The sequence below is a fragment of the Engraulis encrasicolus genome, chromosome 8 (genome assembly GCF_034702125.1).
Source record: "Engraulis encrasicolus isolate BLACKSEA-1 chromosome 8, IST_EnEncr_1.0, whole genome shotgun sequence".
In the NCBI taxonomy this organism is placed as follows: domain Eukaryota; kingdom Metazoa; phylum Chordata; class Actinopteri; order Clupeiformes; family Engraulidae; genus Engraulis; species Engraulis encrasicolus.
The window spans coordinates 17,195,150-17,201,781 of record NC_085864.1 but is presented as its reverse complement, the minus strand read 5'-3'; the positions used below and the strand labels follow the sequence as shown (position 1 = coordinate 17,201,781).

Here is a 6,632-nt window from a genome sequence, read left to right as displayed (position 1 = left end):
ATCCTTTTTCCATCCAATATAAAGTCGCTTTAAATAAAATCGACACAAGGTACAAGTCGCTTCAGAATTGGATGGAAAAAGGATTACTGAGAGCACAGACTTCTGAAGTCAGTGACTGAGACTGTCAATGGTCGCAATGCATTCATCGTTTCATTATTAGTCCATGGGGCATGTCGGTCGGTAGGCCTATCTCCGGGTTAATAATATTTTTTGAAAAGATATCTGTAGTTCACATTTTGTATGATAACCCTAGCCTAGAACCATAGTGTTATCAGCTGTTAAGTGACACGCGCGCCCCCATTAAAAATAATCTTTTTTTTTTTTTAGATGGGTGCATAGGTAGCCTAGCCTATCTAGGCTATGGGGCTTTGCTAAATATGGACTAGGCCTAGGCCTATTTTGTTTTATGTTTGGCATTATTGTGAAGTGGAGGCTCTGAGCTTTCATTCAAGTGCTTGTGAACATTTTGGATTAGGCCTATAGATCAGGGTCGATTATTGCACAGGCTAGGCCTAGGCCTAGATAGCAAAATGTTTTTGGCAGAGTTTTGGGCCAAATTGTGTCTTGGCCTTTTGGCTGGCTTCGGTTTGAGTCCCCGGGCCAAAAGTGGCCCAAATTTGGCATGCCAAAACCAACCAAACCCAGCCATAAATTGACCAAAGTTCACCCAAAACCTATTTGGGATTTCCACGTACAGCCTTAAAGGCCCCAAAAGGAATTCCAGACCCCACCCTTCAGCCAAAATGCAGCCATAAAGTACCCATAACTGTCCCAGAACTGCCATAAATGAGCCTAAATACTGCCATAATGTACCCATAACTCTCCCAGAACAGCCATAAATGACCCTAAATACTGCCATAATGTACCCATAATTGATCCCAAATGTAGCCATAATGGGGCCAAATGTCACTTATTTGTCTTATAAGTTTCCCTGTATACTTAAAATGTAAGTACCGGTATACAGAGAAACTTATAAGACAAATAAGTGACATTTGGCCCCATTATGGCAACATTTGGGATCACTAAATATTACAGTTTTATTGTTGAAAATCGCACATTTAATAAATGCGTGATTTTCATCAATGAAACTGGAATATTTATGCATCTAGAAAAAAAACCAAGACAATTAAATACATTTCATTATACTTTATTGCCTCCAAATGCTGTGACTGGTTAGGGTGGGCAAGTGGCTGGATTTGATGGATGGGTATAGCTGCACGGCAGGTGGTGGAGGACTGGGTGACTTGATGGGTGCTTGGATGTCTGGGTACAGGCCTCTTGTTTTCATCTTGGTCCCCTGGCCAGTAAAAGCAGGTACTCTATTGCCACATAGAGGTAGGTAGATCAGATCAGATTCGCGACATCTAGGAAAGAATAAAAAGATAAACCAAATTGAATTACTACATGCAAAAGTAACTTTGAAAACAGTGGCATTACATTTTTTTTCTTCTTTTATTTAACCTTTATTTAACCAGGAAAATAAACCTGTTGAGATTAAAAATCTCTTTTAACAAGGGTGTCCTGGCCAAGTGGCGGCACAAATGCACTTGATTAATAGAGTAATAGACGGGAGAGGGGGGAGGGGTGTTATTAAAATTTGGTACCTGTTTTTGAGATCCGATTTGATTGACCCCTCCCACAGGTGACTGCAGTGTCCGTTAGCAGCACAGCATCTGAAGAGAGAATGTAGATGTTATTTCATATTTTATACATTTTAAATGACACGAGTAGTAGGCTACAGTAGATTGTACAACCATCTACGGAATTGTCAAAAGTAAAAGGGAGAAAAAGAATAGGAAAAAAAACAATACTCAATCAAACAAAACCCTGCCAAAACATATAACTTGCACTTGAGTATATAGTAGCCCACTGATTCTAAGATCAGAGTACTGGTCAAATTGGAGGTTTTTTTAACCTAGCTTTTAGGTTTTTCAATAACAACAAAGCAGTAGGCTATCTATCTCATTGGGTGTGCCTACAGTAGAATAACTGGTGAAACAGACTGGTCACTATGTTATATCATGTGCCATTGTTAAAGCTTTCTGCTAATTAGTAATGCTCCCACTACTTGTCAGTAGGCCTATCTGAGGTGTTTTTTCCCCCTTATTCAGTCTTTTCTGAGATCCTGGTCTGGGGGGCAGGCGTTTGTTTACATTTCACCATGAATTCACTTCTACTTTTACCTTTGACACCTCTAGTAAGCTACTCTCTGTGTTGAGGTATTACAAATGTTAGAGCAAGATTACATAGGCCTACATGGGCCACATTTCTGTATACGTTTTACCCCCTGTTGTTGATAGCTGAACAATACACACTGCCTTGACAACTGATCTTGTTAAATAACCGGCGCTTAAACACAAACCGACCATTGCATTACCCAATACAGACGTATACTTAAAAGCAGTTACATTAAAAGCAAGGACTTTCACAACGAACGAAGATTAGACCAGAGAGAGAGGATAATAAATTGTGGAACCAACCTGTAGTAATACGCTATGCCTGTCAAAAAACAAGTTCCTCCACCGGGTGACTACCTTCAGCAGCAGCACATCTGAAAAGACAATGTAGAAAAAAAGCAGATTCACTCGATTGCTTCAGTAGTAGGCTAGAATTACAGTGAGTCCAACACTTTCCGTGACAGACAGATATTGCTAGATAGTGCTCTGCTTTGTGCCAAATAGGTAGAAGATGCTCCATGCCTGAGTTAGCTAGCTCCCGGCTTTTGCTAGCTGTCGTTGGCCAGTTAGCTGGGATTGCTAGTGTTGTTGTTCTTTGATTGAAATTCCCTTGGCATTGATATCTGAAAGTGAATTTCAACCACAGAACAACACTTAATCAACCGTTACTGAGTATGAGGGTAGTAACTAAGATTAAATGTCACAGTTGTGTGTCACAGACGTTTGTGTTTTAGCTCCTGTTAAAAGGGTATCAAAGTTTCAGCGCATAACACGGAAACCGACGGTCACAGACCTATGAAATCAACATGAAAACCGATAACACAAAATGCCTCATCTCTTAAGTCATCGGCGGTTGTATTTAATATAAAAACGTGTCAACTGCACTTACCTGCATAAACTGAAGTCTGACACACACTGGCGCTGGGCAAACTGAAGTGAGGCAAGCACGAGTTTCTCTTGACAGTTGATTTTGGCAGTCTTTTGGATTGCCGTAAGCGCACCAATGTAGAACGTTGCTGTCCCGCTCTCCACCCGAGGTTCAGATTAACCTGACACATGCCATAACCTGGCCATAACTCATTCATTCACAGTCCGCGCGTTTTAATGTGTTGTGGGAAGCCATAAACAACCCATATTTTAGCCAAATCTTGGGGTTTTTTTGCTTTCCAGAGGAACGCCCCAATTCCTGGCGCCCAGGTCAACCATAACCATGCCAAAATTTTGCCAAAAGCTTATGGCTTGCCGAAAGGAAGCCATAAATTGCAGATATCTGCCAAAACAAAGCCAAAATATCTGCTATCTGGGAGGGGCCTCTACCTGCTAGGGGGCCCCAGGTAGCAAAAGGGGAAAAAACAGTAGGCCTATAAGTGGGGGAATGTAAGATGTGGTAGGCCAACTGATTTAATTCTTTTTAATTCTAAAGAAACTCCAACTCCCATTGTCATTGTGACACAGCACTCCACAGCACAAGTGCACACTGCACACTGCACACAACGAAATTGCATTTATGCCTCACCTGTGCAAGGGGGCAGCCCTCAGTGGCGCCCCATGGGGAGCAGTGCGGTGGGATGGTACCATGCTCAGGGTACCTCAGACATGGAGGAGGATGGGGGAGAGCACTGGTTGATTACTCCCCCCACCAACCTGGCGGGTCGGGAGTCGAACCGGCAACCTCTGGGATGCAAGTCTGACGCCCTAACCGCTCACCTATGACTGCCCTAACTTAGTCTGCTGTGCTGAGTAGCCTATTAAATCTCATAGGCAGGCAATCAGGCCAGCTCATCTTGGGTTGGAGTTATGACCATCTGTGTTTTTCAGAAAACGCTTCCTGATAGGCTACAAGACTAAAAATCACCCCCTCCAAATGGGATAATATAGGTAGGCCTAGCCTACATTGTCTGATTTTGTTAGACTCAAGACAGTATTTTAATGTTTGCATTTTGTTTCTCTGATGCACCCTGATGCCAAAGTAGGCATATAAGACAAAAGATTATTTAGGCAAAAATAACCAAAAAAAAGTGTCTGAGAAAATGTTTGAAGAGCTACAAGGATGGCTAGGCTATAGGCCTACTTAGGTCTACATCCAAAATGTTCACAAAAGCACTTCAATGAAATAATTGTATCCTAAATAAATAAATGTAACCCATGTAATAATGTTATGTAACCTACAGTATATACCAATGACTGCACACAAAACAGGTATGAGCTGGCATGACTGCACAAAAAACATAAAATCTAGTCCAAAAAAAAATAAGTCGCCTAAAGCAGGACTCAAACTCCACAAATTGGCCTGATTACTGGCCTTCTGTTGTGGTTGCTTGAGACCAGAATGCAGACTTTCTGACCTAATTTCCATAGATCTAACTTGTTAGTGGGAGTAGGCTAATGGCTCTTTTTTAACTGCTACCTGCATGCAGGCCCCATGTGGCTGCCAAGAAACCTAACCTGTTGGTGGCCAGAGTGGCTCTTTTTCACAACTGCAATAGGCCTAAGTTTATATGTGTAGCTCTCAGTGAACTGTTTAATCACCACGTCCAAAGGAAAGCGCTTGCAATTTAAGAGCGTGTGATCACCCTCTGTATGGGGAGTTTGAACTTCTAAATCAAGTAGGTAGCAGGCTTCACTCAGGTTTCTTGATAACTTTTAAGGGTGCTGTCCCAAATGAATACTTAGAATCAAAGAAAAGGGGGGGCGCACCTTGCATCAATTTTTTTCTTTATTTTTCTGTGCACAGACGCGTTTCGGCGTGTGCCTTCCTCAGTGTGCAACCAGTTTGAGTTTGAACTTCTGCCATCAGACAGAAGGTTTAGAGTTCCCACCCAAAGGACTAAACGATAACCTAATGCTCCTTTATTTGCAGCACAGCTATAAATACGTTGAACCTGCATAATTAATACCTCCTCCTGCACTTTACATCCTTGCATTTTTGCACATCGGACTGATATTTAAGTCTTGGTCTGACCTTTTATCTCATTCTTGTAGCCTCTTACTTCTTATTTCTTTTTATTTTATTGATTTTTAAGTCTGTGTATTGGTCCCAGTCTCATGCCCTTGTGCTGTGTTGACCCCAGGTCCCTGTCTTTATGTTGTTTTTATTAGCCCATTTGTTGTCTGTCCTGAATGTTTTTAAATAGTCTATGCTACAAACCCAAGTTCCCCTTTGGGGACAAATAAACTGAACTTGAACTTGAACATGGTGTTGCGGAGAATTTGTGAGGTCTTTCATGAGGACTACTTTCGTTATTGCAAAGCCAAATGACATGATTGATGGCTATTATCCTTATAAACCTTTCATGTGTGGGTAGGTGTGTAGATGCCGTAGGCTATATGGTGTCAAACTTGTTTTGGTCCAGGGGACACATACAGCCAATTTTATTTTACGTGGGCTGGGTTATAGTTATACACCAATGGTTTCAATATAGACTCATATTGCCTTCAGGCAGTGCTTAATTTGTCAAGTAGGAGGTTCTGGAGTGCAGAGGATGGGTGGCTCCCCCCCAAGGGGGATCTGTGATGTCTTTCCCTGAGGTTCCATCCAAGGTTCTGGCGCTCTCGTCTGAGGTTCTGGAGCTAGCTCCCCCTTGCTCTCCCTCAAATTAAGCACTGCCTTCAGGACTCCAAAGATCAGATTAGTGCACAATTTGCACGGGCGGTCTGTGTGTGTGTGTGTGTGTGTGTGTGTGTGTGTGTGTGTGTGTGTGTGTGTGTGTGTGTACCTATGTACGTACAGGTATGTACGTGTGTACGTGTGTGTGTGAATGCCATGCAATCATGTTTGTGTGTGGGTGGGGGTGGGGGGTGGTTATTTTTGCCTAAATAATCTTATCTTGTATTCTTATAATCTTGTCTTATATGCCTACTTTGGCATCAGGGTGCATCAGAGAAACAAAATGCAAACATTAAAATACTGTCTTGAGTCCAACAAAATCAGAAAATGTAGGCTAGGCCTACCAATATTATCCCATTAGTCTTGTAGCCTATCAGGCAGCCTTTTCTGAAAAACACAGATGATCATAACTCCAACTGCAGGGAGTGATTCGCATTTACCAGCGACCCTCATTGGCAAATTCACCAATGGTGCCCTGTGCTCTTCACAGATGACAACAGGTTCACACTAAACACATGGCAGACATGACAAAGTCAGGAGATGCCATGGAGAATGTTATGCTGTCTGAATACACGGTACTAATGTTGATTTTGCACATTTTTTTCTTCCCTGGCTTATGCAAATCGCTCCCTACTCTGCATGTCAACCACTGCTAAACCACACTATTGGAGAATTTCAATACCTCTCAAATGGGAATTTTCAAATATCTGTAAAGAACATCAAGTTCCCGTTATTTCTTAAAATTTGTCTGCAAATGTATTGATTTTTTTATCAATAGTTCAAATGAATGACACAAGCCTCAACTTACATGATCAAATCTTTATTCAGTGAATACAGAACAGGGGCTG

At 41.9% G+C, this 6,632-nt stretch overlaps 1 long non-coding RNA gene across 1 annotated transcript; it reads right to left on the bottom strand.

Annotated features, from left to right (window-relative positions):
- Positions 1–1,131: 1,131 nt before the first annotated feature.
- Positions 1,132–2,152, bottom strand: LOC134453559 (uncharacterized). Its single transcript, XR_010035653.1, has 2 exons — positions 1,605–2,152; positions 1,132–1,364 (listed from the first exon to the last, which is right to left on the bottom strand). It is a non-coding gene; the product is annotated as an uncharacterized LOC134453559 (long non-coding RNA).
- Between the last annotated feature and the right edge of the window lie 4,480 nt (positions 2,153–6,632).